This window comes from Astyanax mexicanus, chromosome 8 (assembly GCF_023375975.1).
Source record: "Astyanax mexicanus isolate ESR-SI-001 chromosome 8, AstMex3_surface, whole genome shotgun sequence".
NCBI lineage: Eukaryota > Metazoa > Chordata > Actinopteri > Characiformes > Acestrorhamphidae > Astyanax > Astyanax mexicanus.
In genome coordinates this window covers 49,889,153-49,904,572 of record NC_064415.1, presented here as the reverse complement: position 1 = coordinate 49,904,572, position 15,420 = coordinate 49,889,153, and the positions used below count along the sequence as shown (strand labels likewise).

The 15,420-nt window shown below is 35.7% G+C and overlaps 1 long non-coding RNA gene across 1 annotated transcript in view; it reads right to left on the bottom strand.

The window, feature by feature from the left end:
- Positions 1-1,585: 1,585 nt before the first annotated feature.
- Positions 1,586-15,420, bottom strand: part of LOC125803883 (uncharacterized) — a 37,656-nt gene continuing 23,821 nt past the window's right edge. Inside the window, exon 2 of the long non-coding RNA XR_007440240.1 lies at positions 1,586-1,909. This is a non-coding gene — a long non-coding RNA (uncharacterized LOC125803883). The remainder of the gene's footprint in view (positions 1,910-15,420) is intronic.

Sequence of the window (15,420 nt, the reverse complement as noted above, 5' to 3'; positions counted from 1 at the left end):
GCCCTCAATTTTCACTGGAAAGTTTTTTTTTTTTAGATTTACATTATGTAATTTATGTTGCCTAATGACTATGATTTGTATAAAACATTTTTAATAACAATCTTCTCCATTAAGGCTTATGTAAGGGAAGTTGTTTACTGGCTTTTGACAAAATTAATACATATAAACTCAGATGTAGTTGTAACTAGCTAAAGTAACCAAGCATGCTGGCTTAAATAAAAATCAACCATTTAAAATCTTATTAATACATCAATGTAGACTATCAACTACAAAAAGAGCTTTGCTTGCTCCAAAAGTTTAAAAAAAAAATATATATAAAATATATATAGGGTAAGATAGAAATCTTCCTCTTATATGTGCATTAATATTAATGCTAAATTAATTCAATATATATAATAATAACTAGCTTGCTAAACCACCAGCTAACAGTCTTGCAACTATGCCAAACAAGTGAAACTTAAATATGTTTTTATTTTTTGCAATTAATTTACAGGTAGCACAGTTCGCAAAAATATATATTGGAACTGAACAAGGAAAATAAATATTAGGCCAATAACTTCAAACAGGACCACTGCAGCTCATAGCTTCAAAATCACTGTCATAGGAACTAGTTAGTCTAAACTTAGGTGGACCATGCCTACAACAGCTTGTGGACACAACTCCACACACATTTAAATTCTAACATCAGCCAAATGTTTTTAGACTCAGGTTAACAGACGGAAAATAAGTTTACGAAGGATATAGAGGAAATGCACTGACTGCATCATACTCATCAGTGTTTTGGAAGAACTGAACTCTCTACTCAATAACTAAAATAAAAAGGGGGTGTTTTATGCTCTTTGTATGTTCGCCCTCAAATAACAGCACTAATCAGACTAAATATTCTGAACAATGCTTTAAGGATTTCTGAGTATGTGTAAAGTTGAGGATTGTTTGTCTACAGATTGGCATTAAGAATTTTGGCACATAACAAACTATTTTAAAATAAATAAAACTAAGATTAATCTGAAGTGCACAAATAAGTTTTAGATGTGCTTCAAAGGAAGAACTGGGTGATCCCTGATGGATATAAACTGATAGAGAGTTACAAATCTTTGGTGCATAAATACAGAATGCAACGCTAAATGTTCTCAACAAATGAGCTGGAATTGTCGATCTGTCAGGAGTCCTGATATATACTTAGCTGCTAAGCCATTAAGAGATTTTTACACTTTTTACTAAATGAATATTAAAATCCAATCTAAATAATCTTCTCTCTTTTTTATGTGTGTGAGTTAGAACTGTAGCTGCAGCATTTTGACCAAGATGTAATTTGTAAATTGTAGAGAATAATAATTGTAATCCAGAGAATAATGCATTACAATACTCTAATCAAAACAAAGGTGTAGATCAGCTTCTCAGCATCTAGTGTAAGAAAATGCCTAATTAATGCATAAAAAATATATACATTATTGTGGTTGAAGATTAAATTAGACAATGTGAAAGGTTAAAAGAAAATATGAAGGCATTTGATAAATAAATGTTGAGACTATGTATTCTATAGTCTAGAGCGAAAACAGTGACAATGTTGAAAAACATTGACTTGATTTTAACACTTTTAAACTTCATGTTGTAATTCTGGAAAAAAAAAAAAAAGAGAAAGTTAATGTAGTAAAATTTGTTTATGAATCTTCTCAGATCCATGGTGGGCATGACGAGGCAGGGAGAGTCCGGCGTGGGGACTGGTGTGCAATAGGCCCCAGCATGTCCACAGCTGAGATGAAGAAACACTTGTTCTCATGCTCTGTATGCGGACACTTGTCATTACTCCCGGGGCTTCTTAGGCGTTATGTAGACCATCATGGAATCTTGGATGATTCCATTTGGTCTAGAAGGGGGGAGTGAAGGGTATGATTGGAGATAACCACACCTTCACACTCTTATTCTTAAATGTTTATACATTTATATATACAGTTATTATTTTTACTGTTCACATTATAATTCACTTAATAACCTTATGATCTCTGCTCTCTTTTTAACTGTCACTATGACAAGGCTTTGGAGGTTGTTTTTACTTTTTCAGGAATCAGGAAGGTCAGAGTGTTTTCATCAACAATGAGAGCTGTGAGGAGAACGTGACCCTGAGTGGCAGAGAAGCTTCACTGCTGTTCTGCTGTTCTGGGACCAGTGCATATGAACTAGGAGACAACAAGTTATCTGAGTGAAGTGCTGGAAACCTCTCCTCAGATAGCCAGAAGATCTTTCCATCCACTCTTTTCCTCTGTCTCATCTTCTCACAGACTTTAGGACACTTAAGGACTGTCTGCTGTGTTAAGAACTTGTTGCTCAGACAGGCTGGAGCTAATCACGTCATTAAAACTGGACAACATGCTGTTAACTGGACTCTGCTGACGTAATCATATTGATAAGTTCTGTACAATCACATGTCATTTGCAAAATGTATAACTGCTTGGATGAAGTATGAGGAATTCTCTCTGGCCCTCGACTGGCTTTAGTTTATTTCTTTCTTTCTCTCTCTCTCTCTCTCTCTCTCTCTCTCTCTCTCTCTCTCTCTCTCTCTCTCTCTCTCTCTCTCTCTGTCTCTCTCTCTCTCTCTCTCGCGCGCGAATGTGTTGACCTATCGAGATTTTATTTGTTGATGTACTTTTACTCTTTTCTAATATATATCTATTCATTTTTGTTCCGCCATATGCAGAAGAAAGGCCAGTTCCTGCAAGTTACAGTAGATACAATAGAGTTAGATACTGCATTTGGGCTGGACCGTTTGTTTAATGAAGATAAAGAAAATTAGCTGTAAAAAGAAAATTTCATTATTGATTCAGAATCAAAGGGGGGAGTGTGATGGAAGGTGTTTATTGAAATGATTCATAATCAATGACGTGTGATGATTCATAGACAATGACGACTATTAATGATATTACTTTTTGTTCTATGTGATGATAATGTGTACTGAACTGAACATTTTACCCTCAGTAAGCATCTCTGAAATGCTGAGTGAGAGTTTTCTCTATCTGGCGCCAGCAGTATGTGTCTGTGTGTGTGTGTGTGTTAAAGGAATGTACGTCACAGCTGTCGTATCTGCAAGCCTTGGCGCCAGAGCCACCTCCCTCTCCTGCTTGCAGTATTTTGAGAACCAGCCTGAGATGCTCACTAAGGGATTATGTCATATCACATGTCAGAAGAAGTTGACGTGTCACAATGGTGGCACTGTGCCCATAATTGGGAAAGCAAGATAGTAAGGATGGGGTATAAAGAGAGCTGGCACTCTTGCGAGGCAGGAGTTCACTCTGTATTCATTACGTGTGGCTTCTCAATAAATCTTGTTACTCATTCTGATCAAGACTCAGAGACTCTGAATATTTCTTTCTTCTTGTCATTATTTTCCACCACACTAACAGACTAGGAGGGTTTGGGTCATCTAAAGTTTATATTAACATCTGCTAAAAATCTCTATGAAACATAAGGTTACATTCTTTTACGTAAAAGACCACCATCATAAGTACTTTTAGTTGAAAAAGGTGGCGTAAATGTACTAATAACGTAAATACAACAGAATTGACATGCCAATACATAATAACAATAATAGTAATAATAATAATATCTGTTATATTCTTTTAAACATTAGGTGATACCTCATCAGTTTTTTTCATATATTTATATATAGTTCAGACATTGCACGTATATATTTTTTTATCATCAGTAAATGTAAAGTGGAGTAACATGTTTAGTTTGTAAAGTGACCTTTACTTGGATGTAACTAATAATAAACAGAAGTACAAAAATAATGGTTTATTTGTGATTAAAGGTAATTCCACAAATGTTGTTTTAAGAGACTATAAAATGGGCTTATTCAAATGAGCAGATTACTTTATATTATATTATAATTATATTACATTATAGATGTGTCCTCCCCAATATCAAACCTGCTCCTACGTCCTTGCTAGCAAGTCACACTAGATGCACTGCAGCAGCAGTTCAGTTCAGCAAGTCTTCAGCACAGCACGCACGGCAACAGTCCCACCAGCCACGTAACATACACATCAAGTAAAATCCTACCGTTTGCCCTCTAAACCCAACCTGAAATCAGTTTGTTGTGCAGTAATATGTCTCATACAGCACCAAACTACTATGTATTTTATCAGTTGGTGGTGTGACATTTTTCCATTGACAACTCACGTTTAGAGAATGTTACAAATAAAAGTCAAATTTCATTCAACATGTGTGTGTAATTTTTTTTATAATGAAGTGTTCCACATGCACTAAAAAGTGCCCTTTTTCCCCCCTGAGCACTTGCCCCCCAAAATGTCTGTGCACGCCACTGATTGGTTTGATTATTAAGTTTGCTTGATAATCTGAAAATGTACATATGACAAAAATACAAAAACAAAAGAAATCTATAATGAGGGCGACTCTATATAGGTCCAATACATCTTCTTATATATCAAAGTAATGATAAAAGACAGTATGTCCAGAATGTTGTTGCTACCCCACTTGGGGATTTTGGGTTTATGTGAGGCTAAATAGAAAGGTCTTTGGGTGTGGGGTGGACCATACATTTAAGTGGCTCCAGAGATTGGATGCAAACACACAATTTGGAAAAAGACAAACAAAAACACTGTATAAAACAGAAAAGAAACGGATGGTATAGGTCATATATTTATATACACACTATTTATGAACCAGACTCAGACTTCCATCTGGGAAAAAATGTGAACTGAATAATGATTGAACCCAGGTTATTACAAACAAATATTACCAGTAAGTATTATAAGGATTGGCCAAACTCTATAATCTATATGTATTCATTTTTACAGGTTTCCCCGATAAAAGGGAACCCTGTTCTCTCCCCAACGGTGGATCCTCCCGGTGGGGTTAAAACAGGTGGCACTTTCAGATCGGTCCCATTTGGACCCCCAGCCCTCTTAGAGAAAGAACAACAAGGTAAGTTCATACACAACTACACACTCTCATTAATGTCCGTTATGGTGATTTGGAAAACATTACCACATCACAACTTAATGTAAATATTTATTTCTTTAAAGGTGGCTTCTTGTTCCATGATTTTACAAATGTATTGCAATGTCACCATCCACAATCATGACATCAAAAAAAGAGATTTTAACATAAATAAAAAACCTATGTTACATGTTTTAACCATCATAACTGTATTAAATTAAATCATTTTTTTAAATATCAAAACAAAAAAAAAAACGACCCACCCAGGTGACCCAGAGAATACCATTTATCTATAATACTTGTATAATGTTTTGTATAATTTACCTTGAAAAATCAACATTAGCAAATTACATTACTAAGGCATTCACTGATTCAGTTTCACTATCTATTAAATCTAATCTACTTTGAATAAAATAAGTGATTTTACTCTTGTACTTGTCGACCTAGACTACAAATGTGCAGCTAAAATGTTAAATATGTAATGATAAATGTGAATTAATAGCAGACACCCGCTGGAACCCTTTGTCTAATTCACTTAGTAACTGGCTGTTTAAAACTGTTTACTTTTACTATGCATACATAGTACAAATTGGGGAGTGAAACTAGTAGCTGTAGTAACGTAGAGGAAATGATATAATTGTCATCGGACAGTGACACGCAGCATTGCCCGGCGGCTGGCAGTTGGCGGAAACTGAGCTGTGACTGAGTAGTAATGGAAGGAAGTGACGAGGGGTCAGGCAGCGAGTCAGACCTGTTTCAAAACTAAGGCGGGGGTTGGGGGGGACAGAGGAGAATGGCATACAGTTTGTAAGAAAGGTAGGCGCGATGATGGGGAATCTAAAGAGGATGGGGAGAAGAAGGAGGAGTATGTGGTTGTTCTGAAATTTGAATCTGAAGCAGTTTCTTATGTGAGCCCCCTTAAACTAACTGCTGATCTGAAAGCTGACATTGTGGGTGTGGCAGGAGCTAAAACATTAAGTGTTGGTAATTTCTAAAGACATATGCTTGGATGTGTCTATGGACCAAATTAAAAGAAATCTTTCTGAAGGCAAGGTGGTTAAAGCTATTCGATTGAAGGGGTGAAGATGGAGTGAAATCAGATTTCTTGTCTGTGATGACACAGTTTGATGGGCAGGTCCTAAAAATAAAGTACTACCCAGCCCCATCTTCTCTCCTTCTCTTGTTGACATTTTTGCAAGAGCAGAAGAGACATAATTGATTGGAGAGGGGACAGGTGACCAGGAGGAAGGGATAAAGATTTAAAAGATAGACTTTGATGATCTCTTCAATGGTGATAATGAGGATTAAAATTATTAGTACCCCACTATACTAGTACTTAATTTTTAGTACATTGTTGGATTTTATCATCAAGTCAAAAACTTAAAAACAACCATTCTATTGAATTCCTTGGCCCAGAATTGGAAAAGTGAGTACACTTTTCCAATTCTGGGCCAAGGAGATGTAGTAAAAGGTTAAAAATAAGCCCCAAAGGACATTTGTTGTCCTGTTACCTGTCAGAATCTTAAAATAGACACTTCAAAGATTAAGAAAAATCTCAAGATGTTTTTATTTAATGCACAGGATTTTAGTATAATGTAAAAACACACAGGCAAATGAAAATTTTCTGCTAATTTGTTTATATTTTTGTCCCAGAATTAATTCGAAATATGTTAAAAACTTAAAATAACTATTATGTTAAATTCCTTGGCCCAGAAATGTATGGAAAGGTGTGCTCATTATATGTATAGGTTGTTAACTCAAGGAGCTATGCCAATTTCTTCATCATTTTTTTCCGGTTCGGAATTGGCATAGATGCATTAAAGGGTTAAAAATAAATGTCATAGGACATTATTTCATCCCGTTACCTGTCAGAATCTTAAAATAGACACTTCAAAGAATAAGAAAAAACAGTTGCAAAAAAAAATCCACTATGTGCTGTGGATAACACAAGTGCATTTAACATTCAAAACAGAACTGCAGATCCGCAACATCGAATCGAATCTTGTCCAAACTTTTGACTGGTACGTTATATTATTACTATATTCAATATTTATACTTTTACTTAATTAAAATATTTGAGTTGATACTTCATCCCCAGTATCTATACTTCTACTTGAGTAATGAATGTGAATCATTTTAACACTCTTCGTTAGGGAACTGCTATTCTTCGTTCAACCCTCCTCCTTTACCCGGGCTTGGGACCGGCAAAGTGACCTTAAAAGACTCACTTTGGCGGAGTTACTTTTTTTTTTTTTTTTGGGGACTATCCGCGCCAAAGCGTATCGATCCAGACGCTGAAGCCGGGCTATCAGCGCCGGAGCGCGGCTCTAACCAGACGCTAAAGACGGTCCATCAGCGCCGGAGCGCGGCTCTAACCAGACGCTAAAGACGAGGCTGAAGTTGGTTTGATATTCGCAGCTCCAGATTCGTTTGGCTCGATATTCGCAGCCTCGTATTCCCCGGCTGAAGTTGGTTTGATATTCGCAGCTGCCGCTTCACTGAACCACCGTGAACTAAAGGGAGCGTTCACAAACACCCGCTGTTTATATTAAACACCTCACAGATCAACACTGAAGGAGACAGAATGAAGAAAAGCAGTACAGCTGTTTATTAACAATGTAAATATACAATATATTATTAAATATAATTTTGTATATTGTAAAATATTTATTTTAATTACTGAATTTATAATTATATATTACAATAAATAATTAAATATATATTTAATAAAATTATATTTTAAAAGCCATTGCGCTCAAAAAATATGAGGCAGATGTTCAAGTGTGATTTTGAAGAACTTTTTCATGTTGGGCCAGAACAAATACACATGATCTGAAGAGTACTAGTCTTCTTCTTTAAGGAAAACCTGGAATTAGCCTGGCCCGAGCTGATTTTAGACTTTAAAATTAACTGGCAACATGGCCTACCGATCCATAATGCACAAAAAAATTTAATATAAAGCTGATGTTCTAGTGTGATTTTGAAGGACTTTTTAATCTTGGGCCAGAACAAATACACATGATCTGAAGAGTACTAGTCTTCTACTTTAAGAAAAACCTGGAATTAGCCTGGCCCAAGCTGCTTTTATACTTTAAAATGAACTGGCAACATAGCATACCGATCCATAATGCACAATTTTTTTTATGTAAAGCTGATGTTCCAGTGTGATTTTGAAGGACTTTTTAATCTTGGGCCAGAACAAATACACATGATCTAAAGAGTACTAGTCTTCTACATTAAGGAAAACCTTGAAATAGCTTGGCCCAAGCTGATTTTATACTTTAAAATGAACTGGCAACATGGAATACCAATCCATAATGCACAATTTTTTTATGTAAAGCTGATGTTCTAGTGTAATTTTGAAGGTTTTTTTCATATTGTGCCAGACCAAATACACATGATCTAAAGAGTACTAGTCTTCTACTTTAGGGAAAGCCTGGAATTAGCCTGGCCCAAGCTGATTTTATACTTTAAAATTAACTGGCAACATGGCATACCGATCCATAAGGCACAAAAAAGTTTAATTTAAAGCTGATGTTCTAGTGTGATTTTGAAGGACTTTTTAATCTTGGGCCAGACCAAATACACATGATCTAAAGAGTACTAGTCTTTTACTTTAAGGAAAACCTGGAAATAGCCTGGCCCAAGCTGATTTTATACTTTAAAATGAACTGGCAACATGGAATACCGATCCATATTGCACAATTGTTTTTATGTAAAGCTGATGTTCTAGTGTGATTTTGAAGGACTTTTTAATCTTGGGCCAGAACAAATACACATGATCTAAAGAGTACTAGTCTTCTACTTTAGGGAAAGCCTGGAATTAGCCTGGCCCAAGCTGATTTTATACTTTAAAATTAACTGGCAACATGTAACAACGATCCATAATGCACAAAGAAATTGAATATAAAGCTGATTTTCTAGTGTGATTTTGAAGGACTTTTTAATCTTGGGCCAGAACAAATACACATGATCTGAAGAGAACTAGTCTTCTACTTTAAGGAAAACCTGGAATTAGCCTGGCCCGAGCTGATTTTATACTTTAAAATGAACTGGCAACATAGCATACCGATCCATAATGCACATTTTTTTTATGTAAAGCTGATGTTCCAGTGTGATTTTGAAGCACTTTTTCATATTGGGCCAGACCAAATACACATGATCTAAAGAGTACTAGTCTTCTACTTTAGGGAAAGCCTGGAATTAGCCTGGCCCAAGCTGATTTTATACTTTAAAATTAACTGGCAACATGGCCTACCGATCCATAATGCACAAAAAAATTGAATATAAAGCTGATGTTCTAGTGTGATTTTGAAGGACTTTTTAATCTTGGGCCAGACCAAATACACATGATCTAAAGAGTACTAGTCTTCTACTTTAAGGAAAACCTGGAATTAGCCTGGCCCGAGCTGATTTTATACTTTAAAATTAACTGGCAACATGGCCTACCGATCCATAATGCACAAAAAATTGAATATAAAGCTGATGTTCTAGTGTGATTTTGAAGGACTTTTTAATCTTGGGCCAGACCAAATACACATGATCTAAAGAGTACTAGTCTTCTACTTTAAGGAAAACCTGGAAATAGCCTGGCCCAAGCTGATTTTATACTTTAAAATGAACTGGCAACATAGCATACCGATCCATAATGCACAATTTTTTTTATGTAAAGCTGATGTTCTAGTGTGATTTTGAAGGACTTTTTAATCTTGGGCCAGAACAAATACACATGATCTAAAGAGTACTAGTCTTCTACATTAAGGAAAACCTTGAAATAGCTTGGCCCAAGCTGATTTTATACTTTAAAATGAACTGGCAACATGGAATACCGATCCATAATGCACAATTTTTTTATGTAAAGCTGATGTTCCAGTGTGATTTTGAAGGACTTTTTCATATTGTGCCAGACCAAATACACATGATCTAAAGAGTACTAGTCTTCTACTTTAGGGAAAGCCTGGAATTAGCCTGGCCCAAGCTGATTTTATACTTTAAAATTAACTGGCAACATGGCATACCGATCCATAAGGCACAAAAAAGTTTAGTTTAAAGCTGATGTTCTAGTGTGATTTTGAAGGACTTTTTAATCTTGGGCCAGACCAAATACACATGATCTAAAGAGTACTAGTCTTCTACTTTAAGGAAAACCTGGAAATAGCCTGGCCCAAGCTGATTTTATACTTTAAAATGAACTGGCAACATGGAATACCGATCCATATTGCACAATTGTTTTTATGTAAAGCTGATGTTCTAGTGTGATTTTGAAGGACTTTTTAATCTTGGGCCAGAACAAATACACATGATCTAAAGAGGACTAGTCTTCTACTTTAGGGAAAGCCTGGAATTAGCCTGGCCCAAGCTGATTTTATACTTTAAAATTAACTGGAAACATGTAACAACGATCCATAATGCACAAAAAAATGGAATATAAAGCTGATGTTCTAGTGTGATTTTGAAGGACTTTTTAATCTTGGGCCAGAACAAATACACATGATCTGAAGAGAACTAGTCTTCTACTTTAAGGAAAACCTGGAATTAGCCTGGCCCGAGCTGATTTTATACTTTAAAATGAACTGGCAACATAGCATACCGATCCATAATGCACAATTTTGTTTATGTAAAGCTGATGTTCCAGTGTGATTTTGAAGGACTTTTTCATATTGGGCCAGACCAAATACACATGATCTAAAGAGTACTAGTCTTCTACTTTAGGGAAAGCCTGGAATTAGCCTGGCCCGAGCTGATTTTATACTTTAAAATGAACTGGCAACATGGCCTACCGATCCATAATGCACAAAAAATTGAATATAAAGCTGATGTTCTAGTGTGATTTTGAAGGACTTTTTAATCTTGGGCCAGACCAAATACACATGATCTAAAGAGTACTAGTCTTCTACTTTAAGGAAATTTTGGGATTTGCCTGGCCCGAGCTGATTTTAGACTGCACAATTAATTGGCAACATGGCAGCACAAAAAAAATATTATTTAAAGCTGATATTCCAGTATGATTTTGGACTTTTTTTTCAGACCAAATACACATCAGATGAAGAGTTCTGGTATTCTCAAAATCAATGCTTTATATTCATTATTTCTGTGCAAAATGGCTTTCATGTCATGTTGCCAATTCATTTTAAAGGATAAAATCAGCTCGGGCCAGAATAATTCCAGGTTTTCCTTAAAGTAGAAGACTAGTTCTCTTCAGATCATGTGTATTTGTTCTGGCCCAAGATTAAAAAGTCCTTCAAAATCACACTAGAACATCAGCTTTATATTCAATTTCTTTGTGCATTATGGATCGTTATTCCATGTTGCCAGTTCATTTTAAAGTATAAAATCAGCTTGGGCCAGGCTAATTCCAGGATTTCCCTAAAGTAGAAGACTAGTACTCTTTAGATCATGTGTATTTGGTCTGGCCCAACATGAAAAAAACCTTCAAAATCACACTGGAACATCAGCTTTACATAAAAAAAATTGTGCATTATGGATCGGTATGCTATGTTGCCAGTTCATTTTAAAGTATAAAATCAGCTCGGGCCAGGCTAATTCCAGGTTTTCCTTAAAGTAGAAGACTAGTTCTCTTCAGATCATGTGTATTTGTTCTGGCCCAAGATTAAAAAGTCCTTCAAAATCACACTAGAACATCAGCTTTATATTCAATTTTTTTGTGCATTATGGATCGGTAGGCCATGTTGCCAGTTCATTTTAAAGTATAAAATCAGCTTGGGCCAGGCTAATTCCAGGATTTCCCTAAAGTAGAAGACTAGTACTCTTTAGATCATGTGTATTTGTTCTGGCCCAAGATTAAAAAGTCCTTCAAAATCACACTAGAACATCAGCTTTACATAAAAACAATTGTGCAATATGGATCGGTATTCCATGTTGCCAGTTCATTTTAAAGTATAAAATCAGCTTGGGCCAGGCTATTTCCAGGTTTTCCTTAAAGTAGAAGACTAGTACTCTTTAGATCATGTGTATTTGGTCTGGCCCAAGATTAAAAAGTCCTTCAAAATCACACTAGAACATCAGCTTTATATTCAATTTTTTTGTGCATTATGGATCGGTAGGCCATGTTGCCAGTTAATTTTAAAGTATAAAATCAGCTTGGGCCAGGCTAATTCCAGGTTTTCCTTAAAGTAGAAGATTAGTACTCTTTAGATCATGTGTATTTGGTCTGGCCCAAGATTAAAAAGTCCTTCAAAATCACACTAGAACATCAGCTTTATATTCAATTTTTTTGTGCATTATGGATCGGTAGGCCATGTTGCCAGTTAATTTTAAAGTATAAAATCAGCTCGGGCCAGGCTAATTCCAGGTTTTCCTTAAAGTAGAAGACTAGTACTCTTTAGATCATGTGTATTTGGTCTGGCCCAATATGAAAAAGTCCTTCAAAATCACACTGGAACATCAGCTTTACATAAAAAAAATTGTGCATTATGGATCGGTATGCTATGTTGCCAGTTCATTTTAAAGTATAAAATCAGCTCGGGCCAGGCTAATTCCAGGTTTTCCTTAAAGTAGAAGACTAGTACTCTTTAGATCATGTGTATTTGGTCTGGCCCAAGATTAAAAAGTCCTTCAAAATCACACTAGAACATCAGCTTTATATTCAATTTTTTTGTGCATTATGGATCGGTAGGCCATGTTGCCAGTTAATTTTAAAGTATAAAATCAGCTTGGGCCAGGCTAATTCCAGGTTTTCCTTAAAGTAGAAGACTAGTACTCTTTAGATCATGTGTATTTGGTCTGGCCCAAGATTAAAAAGTCCTTCAAAATCACACTAGAACATCAGCTTTATATTCAATTTTTTTGTGCATTATGGATCGGTAGGCCATGTTGCCAGTTAATTTTAAAGTATAAAATCAGCTCGGGCCAGGCTAATTCCAGGTTTTCCTTAAAGTAGAAGACTAGTACTCTTTAGATCATGTGTATTTGGTCTGGCCCAATATGAAAAAGTCCTTCAAAATCACACTGGAACATCAGCTTTACATAAAAAAAATTGTGCATTATGGATCGGTATGCTATGTTGCCAGTTCATTTTAAAGTATAAAATCAGCTCGGGCCAGGCTAATTCCAGGTTTTCCTTAAAGTAGAAGACTAGTTCTCTTCAGATCATGTGTATTTGTTCTGGCCCAAGATTAAAAAGTCCTTCAAAATCACACTAGAACATCAGCTTTATATTCAATTTCTTTGTGCATTATGGATCGTTATTCCATGTTGCCAGTTCATTTTAAAGTATAAAATCAGCTTGGGCCAGGCTAATTCCAGGCTTTCCCTAAAGTAGAAGACTAGTACTCTTTAGATCATGTGTATTTGTTCTGGCCCAAGATGAAAAAGTCCTTCAAAATCACACTGGAACATCAGCTTTACATAAAAAAATTGTGCATTATGGATCGGTATTCCATGTCGCCAGTTCATTTTAAAGTATAAAATCAGCTTGGGCCAAGCTATTTCCAGGTTTTCCTTAAAGTAGAAGACTAGTTCTCTTCAGATCATGTGTATTTGGTCTGGCCCAAGATTAAAAAGTCCTTCAAAATCACACTAGAACATCAGCTTTAAATTAAACTTTTTTCTGCCTTATGGATCGGTATGCCATGTTGCCAGTTAATTTTAAAGTATAAAATCAGCTTGGGCCAGGCTAATTCCAGGCTTTCCCTAAAGTTGAAGACTAGTACTCTTTAGATCATGTGTATTTGGTCTGGCCCAAGATGAAAAAGTCCTTCAAAATTACACTAGAACATCAGCTTTACATAAAAAAATTGTGCATTATGGATTGGTATGCTATGTTGCCAGTTCATTTTAAAGTATAAAATCAGCTTGGGGCAGGCTAATTCCAGGTTTTTCTTAAAGTAGAAGACTAGTACTCTTCAGATCATGTGTATTTGTTCTGGCCCAAGATTAAAAAGTCCTTCAAAATCACACTAGAACATCAGCTTTATATTCAATTTTTTTGTGCATTATGGATCGGTAGGCCATGTTGCCAGTTAATTTTAAAGTATAAAATCAGCTTGGGCCAGGCTAATTCCAGGTTTTCCTTAAAGTAGAAGATTAGTACTCTTTAGATCATGTGTATTTGGTCTGGCCCAAGATTAAAAAGTCCTTCAAAATCACACTAGAACATCAGCTTTATATTCAATTTTTTTGTGCATTATGGATCGGTAGGCCATGTTGCCAGTTAATTTTAAAGTATAAAATCAGCTCGGGCCAGGCTAATTCCAGGTTTTCCTTAAAGTAGAAGACTAGTACTCTTTAGATCATGTGTATTTGGTCTGGCCCAATATGAAAAAGTCCTTCAAAATCACACTGGAACATCAGCTTTACATAAAAAAAATTGTGCATTATGGATCGGTATGCTATGTTGCCAGTTCATTTTAAAGTATAAAATCAGCTCGGGCCAGGCTAATTCCAGGTTTTCCTTAAAGTAGAAGACTAGTACTCTTTAGATCATGTGTATTTGGTCTGGCCCAAGATTAAAAAGTCCTTCAAAATCACACTAGAACATCAGCTTTATATTCAATTTTTTTGTGCATTATGGATCGGTAGGCCATGTTGCCAGTTAATTTTAAAGTATAAAATCAGCTTGGGCCAGGCTAATTCCAGGTTTTCCTTAAAGTAGAAGACTAGTACTCTTTAGATCATGTGTATTTGGTCTGGCCCAAGATTAAAAAGTCCTTCAAAATCACACTAGAACATCAGCTTTATATTCAATTTTTTTGTGCATTATGGATCGGTAGGCCATGTTGCCAGTTAATTTTAAAGTATAAAATCAGCTCGGGCCAGGCTAATTCCAGGTTTTCCTTAAAGTAGAAGACTAGTACTCTTTAGATCATGTGTATTTGGTCTGGCCCAATATGAAAAAGTCCTTCAAAATCACACTAGAACATCAGCTTTACATAAAAAAAATTGTGCATTATGGATCGGTATGCTATGTTGCCAGTTCATTTTAAAGTATAAAATCAGCTCGGGCCAGGCTAATTCCAGGTTTTCCTTAAAGTAGAAGACTAGTTCTCTTCAGATCATGTGTATTTGTTCTGGCCCAAGATTAAAAAGTCCTTCAAAATCACACTAGAACATCAGCTTTATATTCAATTTCTTTGTGCATTATGGATCGTTATTCCATGTTGCCAGTTCATTTTAAAGTATAAAATCAGCTTGGGCCAGGCTAATTCCAGGCTTTCCCTAAAGTAGAAGACTAGTACTCTTTAGATCATGTGTATTTGTTCTGGCCCAAGATTAAAAAGTCCTTCAAAATCACACTAGAACATCAGCTTTACATAAAAAAATTGTGCATTATGGATCGGTATTCCATGTCGCCAGTTCATTTTAAAGTATAAAATCAGCTTGGGCCAAGCTATTTCCAGGTTTTCCTTAAAGTAGAAGACTAGTTCTCTTCAGATCATGTGTATTTGGTCTGGCCCAAGATTAAAAAGTCCTTCAAAATCACACTAGAACATCAGCTTTAAATTA